Below are 12,802 nucleotides of genomic sequence, written 5' to 3'. Positions count from 1 at the left end.
AGACAAGTCAAAAACCAAGTATGTTGGGCAGGGATGCAGCTCAGGGATAAAGCCTTACATGAATGAGGCTGTGGGTCCAATCCCTAGCACTGCAAAACTAAGCAAAACAACACCGCTAGAGAAACAAACACCACTACTGATGCTGCACCTCACCCAATTTCAATTATGTAAATGATGAAAAGGAAAAATAGAGGATAGATGATATAACACCTCAGTATGTTTTAGTCATGTTAAATTCTTTGTGGGCAGGGCACTTGCCTTGCATGCAATCCACCCAGGTTCAATCCTCTGACCCCATAAGGTCCCCAAGTCCTGCCAGTCATGAATACTGAGCACTGCTGGGTGTGGCAAGAAATAAATCTCATATGGTTATTATCACCAAAGTTGAATAAGACTGTAGATCTCTGATATGCTACCACAGGAGGGTCACAGCAAACACTATCTCAAAGGGACTCAAGCAATCAAATAAACAACAAAAAAAAATTGGGCCTGATTCTAATCCAGCTATTTACAGGAAATAAGAGGAACAGAAAGTATCCGGCCTGCACGGTAGAACCTGGCAAGCTATTTGTGGCGTACTCGATATGCCAAAAACAGTAACAACGACAGTCCTCATTCCCCTGATCCTGAAAAAGCTCCCAGTATGCCATCGGGCTACACTAGCATACGACAGGGATGAATGAAGACATTACTGGCACCCGCTCAAGCAAATTGATGAACAACAGGATGACAGTGATACAGTGAAACTCTTTGTTATGTATGGAATTAACACTATATGTTAAAAGACATTATTTTAATTTTTTTATCTTTTCAATGCTCCTTTAAAAAATAAATGATTTCTCATTAGATTCAGTACTGTGAAATTAATGAGAATTCTGAGTGAATAAACAAAATGCATATGGACTCAGTGACTACGGGTCCCATAAAAATTAATATTTGTGAATTTAATTTGGATTCCTTTTCCCCATCAGACTGAACAAGAGAAATGGTCCGCTAATAATAGATATTGGGTGAATCAGAAAGTGAAAAAATGTTGGTGCCTGTTTAGTTTTAATTTTCCTCAACCTTATCCAGCTGCTTCGTGAATGGTGAGATGAGACTCAAAGCAGCAATCCTCCATTTCCATGTCTCAGGTGAATTTAGCAGGATCATTAGATGGAAGGAGTCCTTGCCAATCTTCTCTGTAAGCCTCTATGTAATTCCATCAGTTCGAGTTGGGTATATTGACAAATTGATAGAATAGATTGAACCCAGGCAATGTTGTGTTCTTACCAAAAACTAGATTTCGAAATGTGAGAAGGAAATGGGGAGCACTTTGTAAGGAGTACACTTGATGAGTAGTACTCATAGAGCTGGAAAGTTATAATGGGGTCTATTTTTTCTTCTTAAAATTTTGGCAGGGAGGTGCTACAAAGATACTGAACATTCTCCTAAAGGACAGAAGACACATGACTTCTCTCTTGCCTGCAAGTAAGATCCACCAGGGAGGACCACATTAGAATGATCTAAATGTTGTCTGTCAAATGTCAAGTGGAGACTTATATCATGATTAATCATGATTAATACTATAGTGGATTGAGTACTGGTGGTCAGATATTTCAAGTTCTTATCCCTGGTACCTATGAGTGTTACCTTATTTGGGGGAAAAGGGGAATGGATTAAAAGCCTTGTCATGAATGATGAGGACAGAGAAAGGAAAGCAGAGGAGAATTTGACTTACAGAGAAAACAAATTCATGTGACTATGGGGCAGAGACTAGGAGGATGTGGCTATAAGCCAAAGGAATGCCAGAAATCACCTGAAGTTGGGCCGAAGAATTCTACCGTAAAACCTCTAAAGCAAGCACAGAGTTTCTATACCTTGATTTCTGTCCAGTTTTGGAAATGACTTGAGATTTCTCACTCCCTGAACCTTGATAGAACATATCTATCATTTTAAGCCACTCAATTTGTGGTTGATTTATTTCTTTAGTTGACAGCAAACTAATACAGTAATCATGACTGTGAAGTATCTTCCCTCCATTAGCCTCACCTAGGATGGAAAAAGGAAATGGAAGAAAAAGTGCAAAACGATAAAGAATGAAGTAACAGTGTGAGAGAGATAGAGAGACAGAGACAGAGTGAGAGAGATAGAGAGACAGAGACAGAGAGACAGAGAGACAGAGGGTCAGGAAGACAGAGACAGAGGGGGATGGAGAGGAAAAGAAAGAAGAATCTATGTGAAAGTAGAGTGAAATTTATCAGTTACACAGGCGGGGTGGGGGGCTGGGGAGGTGGGGGGCAAGATATACTGTGATTCTTGGTGGTGGAATATGTGCACTGGTGAAGGGATGGGTGTCGAGCATTGTATAACTGGGACTTAAACCTGAAAGCTTTGTAACTTTCCACATGGTGATTCAATACAAGAATAAATTTTAAAAAAAGAAAGAAAGAAGAATCTAGAAGAATGAGGAAGAAATATACTGAATGGCTTATCAGGTCTGATAGGTGTCCCTAGTGGAAAGGAATGCAGATATCCTCTAAATTTTACTTCGACCTACATACATGGTGGGCATTAAATTATGCCTTGGCCTGCATCCTAATTGAAACCTGTCCTGAGAACATCTTCACAACTGATTCAATGGTTGTAATAATGCAGTTAATGGATATTTTTCTCATGAAGACTCCTTTAGGTCAAAATGATGACCCCTTAGTTTCCAAGTTCTTTCACCTGACTTTCTAACAACAAACAATCCTGAAGATCTTACTGCTGACCCACTGACTTAATGCAATCTCCTCTAAACTTTGTTGATTGTCCATATTCTGAATTTCTATATCCCTCCAAAAAGCTGGACTATATTTCTGCCCATCCAAAAAAAAAAGAAGGCAGGAGTGTCATTAAACATCCCCAGATTCATAAAACAACTCTCTACAACAAAAAATTATGACATTTTTATACTCCTTCCAGCAAGTTTGCACAAAGTGCTTGGGGTGACTGAGTCCCGACTATTCTGAGACCAATAATAGAGCTGGTCTCATTGCCTTCATTTTCTACCTATTTGTCATATGGCACAACGATGATTGATATTGAGGATTTGGTCCCTGAGGCATTCGAGATCAAAATCATAAAAAATAGATTGACAAAATTCATTGTCTTTCTAAGTTAAGAAAATCTACTCATACATTTTATAAAGATTTCTAGCTGGGAGAGGCCAGAATAAATTTATCATTCATTATAATTTAACTTCTAAAAGCAATTAACCACAGCCCCGCAAGTCTAAAATATTCAAAGCATCTGAAGATTGATTTTATTGCCATAAAAGTACACGTTCATCCTAAAATATACCTGAAGGAACCTGCTTTCTCATATTTATTTGCTAGTGTTTGGAAACTTTAGTATAAAAGTAAACTTAAACAGAAAATTAATAATATGTTCCTGACTTAAAATTTCTCAAAGAAATCTGCACTCTTGGGTCTGTTTACACTTTGATTATTGTTCATTTGCATCCATTGTGTCTGAAATTAAAGTTCAGTTCAGCAAATCATCCCACAGAAAGTGACCAGATAATAGTCCCTGTGCAAACCATTATATACAGATATGCCTAAAGAATTTAGTCAAGGACAATCAACTTTTTATGAGTATTTCTCATAATTTCACATTTTAATGATACTACTTTCTATTTTCTAAGTATATGTAGGTAAAAGGCAATTTCATCATGAAAGATAGTAAGAATAAACTACATCATATAATTAAGAATCACAAAGAATGAAATTAGACAAATGAACTTCCAAAATGAAATCAAGAATTTTATACACTTCAGTGAAAGAATAGCTGTTCTTATTAAAAATCATATATTCCATTAGTATTGTACTTTGTAATTTATTACTTTTCCCACCTTGGAAAATCAGATTACAGTTAAGTGACCCACATTAAATTTCCCTTTCCTCCCCACCCTCTGGTCTTTTATAAGTAACAGCTTTTGAAACTGGACATTTAGGTATCCATTAAATTAAATTGCTTGAGAAAACTTTCTGTTCTGGTTCTTTTAGAATGCTCCAAAGGAATGATTCAGAAAAATCATAAAAGGACTAATTCGTAATTATGACATTTATAAAATGTAAATGTACCCCTCTCCACCTAGTATGTTATTATCTGTGCATCTAAAGCGTGAGGCAATCATATCATCTACGTGTATCACAGATTTCTATTTGATGACCTTAATTAGTCAGAATAATTACTAGGATCAAAAGGCCCACACACCATGGAAATCTTAGAGGATTTTAAGAGGAAAGGTCCTTGACTAGGTTGACATTATCTGGTTGCTTTTTTCCACTTTCCAAGAAGAATTCTATAGGTTGAAACCTATTTATTGGTGATAAAATTGCTTAGTATTCTATAAGTATTTTCTGAAATGCTTAAACTTCATTGGTGTCCCTGACAGAATTTTGACCCTGGAGAAAAAAGGTTTTCTTCACCCAGGGCCTTTTTCCTTGTATTAATATTAATATCCCATGAGAATATTAGCTCTGGAGAAAAGAATTTGGTGGCAAAATTCTGTATTTACTCATGAAATCCACTCCCAACTTCCCACTCACACATTTTAATAAGACAGTCAAAAAAAAAAAAACCCACAAAAAAAACACACAAAAAACCCCAAACCCAACACTCCTTTGTTTATGCTTATTCTCAGCTGTTTCTGATACACACTCTCTTTAATACTGTTTTACTACAGAAGTGAAGCCAGTTTTACCAGTTGAAATTCCTCTTCAGGCTGACTATACTATGTATTTATTAAGGTCAAATGATATTTAAGTTTTTAAAAATTAATTGGCGTGGCTAAAATGTAGAGACAGAAAGTGGAATCTGTTCAATCCTCTAGGCTCTAAACCTCACACATCAGCAATTTCCTGCTCACTTAGGTTGCAGGAAGGCTGTGCTAAAACCTAGTGCCACCAGTGAGCCTCAATAAGACTTACCAAATGTAGTGAATTGACAGCTATTGTCTCCCTTTACGTTCCTAGAAATGCTGCAGCAGTTAGGCGGCTGACCTGTTTAATCCATGACAGCCCTTGTGATACCCCAAGTCCCACCAGGAGTGGATCCCTAAGCACAGAGCCAGGAGGAAGGCCTGAACACAACAGAGCATGCTTCCATTCCTCCATCCCCCACCCCCAAACAAAACAAAACTCCTTAGTGATAATGAATCTTTATAATTATTTAAAATTAGTTTGAATAATAGGAACAGTGGTCAAGTGCATAAACTCTTGTCACTCTCTGGATGCAATGTAGGTCCACATACTTATAATAATTTCACTGTATCACTGTCATCCCGTTGCTCATCGATTTGCTCGAGCGGGCACCAGAAACATCTCCATTGTGAGACTTGTTACTGTTTTTGTAATATCGAATACGCCATGGGTAGCTTGCCAGGCACTGCCATGCAGGTGACCTACTCTTGGTAGCTTGCCGGGCTATCAAAGAGGGGTGGAGGAATTGAACCCTGGTTGGCTGTGTGCAAGGCAAATGCCCTACCCCATGCTATCGATAACTTTGGTAAAACCCACAGTCTCTCTGTAGCCCCCATTTGTTCATCTTAGATATTTTATTTAATCAAATGACAAATAATTCAACCTCTTAAAGATGTTATGATGAAATGAGTTAAAAATATTTAAAGTATTTCAGAATAGTGTTGGCACATATTACATATTAAGTTTCAGGTACAAAAGTATCTATGTCTCACAGGCAGATATAAAGATTTAATAATGTTTTTGTAGGCATTGTAGGTTTGAGGCTCTTCGTGTTCCTGTACTATCTCTGGCCATACACATGTGCTTTGAACTATCACCAGGACTCAGTAAATATTTGCTGCATTGACACTAATGCAACAGTAATTCTAGGGTCTAGTAAGCATTGACATCGATTATTCAATAGTCCAAGTGATATGTTGCAATTTAGAAAGTGTGACCAAAATTTCAGGGTTCAATGAAGATTTTTTTGGGGGGATGCTCAGGGGTTACTCCTGGCTCATGCACTCAGGAATTACTCCTGGCGGTGCTCAGGGGACCATATGGGATGCTGGGAATCAAACCCGGGTAGGTCGCGTGCAAGGCAAATGCCCTACCCGCTGTGCTATTGTTCCAGCCCCTCAATGAAGATTTTTACAGATGAAGTGACTCAGGCAGAGAAAAGGAAAGAAAAATTTATGAGAACTTTTGTGTGCCAAATTCTGAACGTGGCTTGAACCTTTCTTGTGCCATTACATATAAAGTTCATGAACTAGACATAGTAAATTCCACTGTGCAGAGATATAAACGAACTCAGAAAAATATTGCACAATGAGCCTGACCTCCATCACCTGAGCAGGCCTGTCTCTCCATCAGCCACTCTGCCTGCTCAGTGGATGGTCTAGGTGAGATTAACCTCGTGGCTGACATCCCTGGGGCCTTTTTTGAAACCAAAAGTGGACACGGCTCCCTTTTAGCCGGGTCCAGGCAACTTCCATGCCTGACCTCCAATGTCTCAGCAGGAATGCACCCACATCTCAGCCCCTTTGCTTGCTCATCCAACCTCACCAGCCAAAGGCCACACCTCATGCCCATAACCACTTGCCTTTGATTAGACTCTGAACTGAACAGCTCTGCTCATGGCAGTTCACATCTCCTGATATTGTGTCAAAACTGGCAGGGAAGGAACAAAGCAACACCTAGCTGGATCCCTCAGAGACTCCCCTGGAACTAACTACAAAGATTCACCTGCAGCACAAAGCAAGCACAAGGAGGAGCACAGAGCACAGCAGAGCACAGCAAGGGGAAGCTGTGCAGAAGCCTCCAGAGGTCAGTGAGTGAAAAGAATAGCACAGAGTGATCCACCTGTACTTGTCCACGCAGCCCTGTGGAGTCTCAGAGAATGACGACAGAAGATGGTGAGGATGGCAGTGGATCATGGTGAGGGTGTTTAATGAGCTCAAAGAAATGATGGTACAGATAGCAAAGAAAAAAAATTGGTACAAATAGCAAAGTACAACAAAGTATGCAAGTGGAAATGAGAGAACTACAACCAGTGACAACAGAAATGAAGAGGATGGTTGATGATTTGAAAATCCGAGTAGAACATTTGTGGAATATAAAGTAACAGAATAGGAGATTAACACCCAAGAATAGTAGAAATAAGTACCAGGAGGTTTGCTGCACGTCTTAGAAGCTGGCCTCACAGGCTGGGGGCAAAGGCAGCTCGGATAGAGAAGGGAACACCAAGTAAAGGGTGTCTAGAGGGCCCGCTCAGGTTGGGAGATGTGTGCCAAAAGTAGACTATAGACCGAACATGACGGCCTTTCAATACTTGCATTGCAGACCACAACACCCTAAAGGAGAGAGAGAGTAGAAGGGAATGCGCCTGCCACAGAGGCAGGGGCCAGGAGGGGAAAGGAGGGGGATGGGAGGGATACTGGGAATATTGGTGGTGGAGAATAGGCACTGGTGGAGGGATGGATACTCGATCATTGTATGACCGAAACATAAACACTAAAGTTTTAAGTCTATAACTGTACCTCATGGTGATTCATTTAAAAATTTTAAAAAAATAAAATTAAAAATAAAAATCTGAGTAGAAGGTCTGAGCAACAGAATAACAGCAGCTGAGGAAAAAAATATTACACTTCAAGAGGAGATGTAGGAAACTTCTAGGAAACAACAGGGGATGGAGAGAAAGTGTGAAAAGAAATGAACAGCACAACAGAGAACAATGGGATTGGTTCGAACAATATAAGAACCATCAGAGTCCCCGAGAAACAGGAAGCACATTCCTGTGCTTTAGAAAACCCTCTAAAGAGATCACAGATAATCGCCCACTCTGGATGAACCCCAGTAGTCACAAACTTCCAGAAGAAAAACCCAGGTACTCGGGACCAGGGACTGAAGACTCCAGACTACGTGGCGAGAGGGAAGGCTATCCCTTCCTGTCTCCCTGCCCCTGGGAGGTCCTGGCTGTCATGCCCACGAACTGCCTCCAGGTGCCACGTCAGGGCATTAATGGCCTTGATCCAAAGACTCACAAATGAATCTCAAAAACGATTAGCTCCCTCCAGGGATGTCTCTGGACTCCAACCATTTATAATTTTAAAAGTCCAGGACCTCTCATGATATTCATATTAAGCAATAGAAAACAAATTATCTAGCATCTGCCTGTGGTAGGCAGGCTTGAATGGTGATGGGAAAATTTGAAATAATGGTGGTGGGAAGGTGTAATGGTGGTGGGATTGGTGTTGAAATAGTGAATGCAATCAATTAATGTAAACAATCTTATGAAAATAAAATTTAAAAATAAAAAAAAGAAATCATAGATAAGAATTTTCCAGCATTGAGAGTATAGGTATGGATGGGGCCGGAGTGATAGCACAGCAGGTAGGGCGTTTGCCTTGCACGCGGCCAACCCAGGTTCAATCCCCGGCATCCCATATGGTCCCCCAAGCACTGCCAGGAGTAATTCCTGAGTGCAAAGCCAGGAGTAACCCCTGAGGATCGCTGGGTGTGACCCCCCCAAAAAAAGCAAAAAAAAAAAGAGAGTATAGGTATGGATATTCAAGAGACCCCATATTTCCCATCACAAAGAGAAAAACTCTGAGAGACAAATTGTATTCAAAGTGACAAAAAAAAACACAGAGACAAGTGAGAGTAGCAAGGTTCAAGAAGAAACTTCTCTCTAAAAAAATAATCCCACAAGATTCATAGCAGATCTGTCAAATGAGACTCTTACAAGCCAGATGAGAATGATGTGATATAGTTTGATACCAAATTCAGCAAGGAGCCAGAGTGACAGTGCAGTGGGGAGGTGCTTATTTAGCATGCCGTTGCCTTGGGGGGTTCAATTCCTGCCACATCATTTGCTCCCATCACCTCTGTCAGGAGTAATCCCTGAGCACCACTGGGTGAGACCCCCAAAACCAGGAAAAAATGCAATGAAATAAACACCTCCCCAAGAATACTTTACCTAGCTAGATTATTACTCATATTTGAAGTAATGATGCATGGGCAGGCATCAACTGTGAAATCAGTTTTGCAAGAAGCAATCTAGAAACGTCTTAACAAATAAGATTCACTTCTCAGCCCTTCCTTGAATTAAGAAGAAAACCTCTCTTCTCTTACTGAATTCTGTATTTGTCGGATTGATCTATTTCATGCAAATTTTAAAATGTATTTGCATAGAATTATTCAGACTATTAATTTTTTAAATTTAAATATTGGTTAAAAGGGGAAGATACAGGGGGTTTTAGAAAATTGATTTACAATTTTGTGAAATTTCAGAAGTTTAGCTTAATTCATCTGTGTGTGTGGAGGGGGGTGTCACCACCTCCATAATAATAATAAAAGCACTCTTTCATAAGCATAGTATAGGAACAAGAAATGGCTGAAGGTATCAGAACTAGATATCCTGTCTATGGACTGAATTTATTTGGGGTGGGTGGACGGCTGGGAGAAATCCTTGAGATACTGATGGAGGAAGAGGGCACTCTCGTGATGGGTGAGGTATTAGAACAACCTACATATGAAAAGCCCTGGACTGTAGCACTGTTGTCCCATTGTTCACCGATTTGCTCGAGCAGGCACCAGTAACGTCTCCATTGTGAGACTTGTTACTGTTTTTGGCATATTGAATACACCACAGGGAGCTTGCCAGGCTCTGGCATGTGGGCAGGATACTCTCCGTAGCTTGCTGGGCTCTCTGAGAGGGACAGAGGAATTGAACCTGGGTCAGCAGTGTGCAAGGTAAACGCCCTACCTACTGTGCTATCGTTAACAAATAATATTGTTAATTATGATGCATCAATAGAAATAGTAAAAAACAAACGAAAACAGCAAATAAGTTAGTGGTGGTAGCAGGATTCTTAAAACAAAATAAAACCACCTTGAAAAATGCAGTGTGGGGGGGGAAAAAAGAGAAAGGGGTTATATAAGCAAATTGCTCATATAGAACTGCCACTTTGAATATCACTGGCAAAGTTTATAATTCAAAGATGGTTTAGTAACCAAATAGCTGTGAGGTAGAAATTGAGGCTACCCACTGTACACTTTTCATCCAGTGAAGAGTGCCATTGTAAATTTTAACAGGTTCAGAGGCCATCGGAGACAGCAAGTGACCCAGAAGACCATTTAGTTAAACTCCTCAATTAACAGCAAAAAGACACATGAAGTAAAATGGAAGATTTAGTGTCTTACAGGTAATTAATGATACTGGCAAAGATGATTTCTCTAGACCCACACTCCTTTATAGCATGCAGAATAGACAAGTGGGATGGCACAGTTTTAAATTGACTTATTTAAGTGCATATATTATTAAATTATAGCATTAAAAATACAATTCCTACTTTGACATATAAACCTAAAAATAATGAGGCCAATTATTAAAATTTGTGAGGAAGGTATAAAAATGATAAGTATAGTCTGTCTAGCAGATATTTTCATTTAGGAACTTTCACTTTTAAAATAAACCAAAATTTGGATATTATTGTAAACTCTCATATGAGAACAAAAAACTCTCATATGAGAACAAAAACTAAACATTGTTTGGATGTCTTTCAAAACAGCCAACCTCTAAAAAGAAATTTCCCTAAAAATTACTTCATTTTTTTTGTTGTTGTTGTTAAACACATTTGTTGATGCATTTATTCATCACTTATTTACAAGTAGGAAACAGCTGTAATAGCAGGAAGCTCATTTTCTTGCACTTTTCAAAGCACTCATTAAAGTGCTGGATATTGGTAGTCACTGATTGAGTTCTCATGATTTTGTATGTTCAATATATTAAATGACTACTGAGGTTATTCACTTACGTGGAAGTCCTCCTGTGGAGGTGAAAGATGGTTTTTGACTATTCTACTGCTCTATTTTCCAAAACTACGAGGCATAATATGAAGTTGTAGGTTATAATGTCATTAAAGTCCCACATCTTACGCTACCTTTTATTATGCATGTGCCAGAATGTAACAGTTAGGGGCTGGTGAGATAGTGCAGCAGGTAGGTTGAGCTGTACATGCAAGCCTGGCTTCCATCCTCAATATCCCATATGGTGCTCAGAGCATTGTGAGGAGTAATTCCTGAGTGCATAGTCAGAAGTAAGCCCTGAGCATTGCCAGGTGTGATTCAAAACAAATGAACAAGACAGGTAATAATTGATGGCACCATCTCTTTTTCAGGTTGGCAAATGTCAAGATGCTGGGCAGTACCTATACCTACAAAAGTCCACCATCCAGCCACTTAAATGGTCACATAATCACTATATCATAGGGATTAAGAAATTTTTAATAATAATGTCAGTTATAAAATACAGATTAAATGCACATTATGCACTGCTTTGGTAACACTGCATAATTGCAAACAAACTGAGAAAATGCCAGACCTCTGGAAGTTTAAACTTTTCAACTTGAACTTCAAAAGATGCCAAACATCACTTTGGCAGAAAGGGTTGTGGACTGCAATAACAATGAGCAGAGAGAAACACTAAAATTAAAAAGAAAGGAGGATTGAAATACAAATCCTCAGTGATTTTTACAGCAAACACCTAACCCAAGTCAGCAAATAGATTAATGACAAGAAATTGGCATACTAAGTGAGCTTCTCCAGCCAAATATCCTGAAATAAAGTAATGGTTGTAGGATGAATAGTCGGGGAAACCACAATCAGTCACAAATAAGCTGGATCTTGGCAAGCTTAAAGAGTCTAGCAAAAATTTACCTGCCATCGTGCAGAGGGAGTGAAGCACAGTTTCCCGAAGAGGATACCAAATTGTCAACATTATGGAACAATTTATGCCAATCCATCAAATGAGTTTCTCCACTTCCTTAAAATACTATATTGCAAACTCAACTTGGAATCCGATGAACCAACATTACAATCTCAAGAATTTTGTTTTACATTACCTTCCAGCAGAAAAGTCCAGTGAACTCTGTGGCAATGACAGGAATCTCTAAAATAAGCAAGCAAGCAAGCAAACAAAAACACAACCACCACGAGTATAACAGACAACATATATTCAGGTCTCAATTCTATAGTTAAACATCAGGGTGAGAGTGCATGTGACTATAAGGTATTTCACTGATATTCATCATGCAATAGTCAGCACATTCCATTACTAAATGTCATTCATTTTGATAATAATTGGAGATGAAGCTGTCATCTGACAAGTATGACTTTCATGCCATTAAATGTTTTTGGCCACGCCTGGAGGTTCTCAGGATTTACTCCTGCTTCTCTCCTCAGGGATCAGTCCTGGTGGGCTTGGGGAGACTGTACTGGTACCAGGAATCAAACCCAGGTCAGCCACATGCAAGGCAAGCTCCCTACAGCTGTTTATCATTCTGACCCCAAAAGGTTATTCTTGTACATGACCTGGAGAGGAAACCGGAGGCAAGGAGAGGCTACATATTAAAATTTAGGACAGGCTTAAGTAAAGTGAATCTTTAAACCACAACTCTTGATCATGAGCAGAGCATTCATCAAAAACACCTGGAGGCTGCTGGCCCCGCCCCCCAGAGATTTTTGCATCACTAGGTCAGAATGGACTGGAGCGATAGCTCAGTGGGTAGAGCATTTGCCTTGCACGAGGCCAACCCAGGTTCAATTCCTTCGTCCCTCCTGGAGAGCCCGGCAAGCTACCTCGAGTATCTGCCTGCACAGCAGAGCCTGGTAAACTCCCCGTGGGGTATTCAGTATGCCAAAAACAGTAACAACAAGTCTCACAATGGAGATGTTACTGGTGCCCGCTCGAGCAAATCGATGAACAACGGGAAGACAGGGCTATGGTGCTACAGGTCAGAATGGGCAGAGGATTT

Source organism: Sorex araneus, chromosome 3, assembly GCF_027595985.1.
Source record: "Sorex araneus isolate mSorAra2 chromosome 3, mSorAra2.pri, whole genome shotgun sequence".
NCBI classification, from domain to species: Eukaryota; Metazoa; Chordata; class Mammalia; order Eulipotyphla; family Soricidae; genus Sorex; species Sorex araneus.
The sequence above is the reverse complement of the archived record's forward strand: the minus strand, read 5'-3'. Positions refer to the sequence as shown.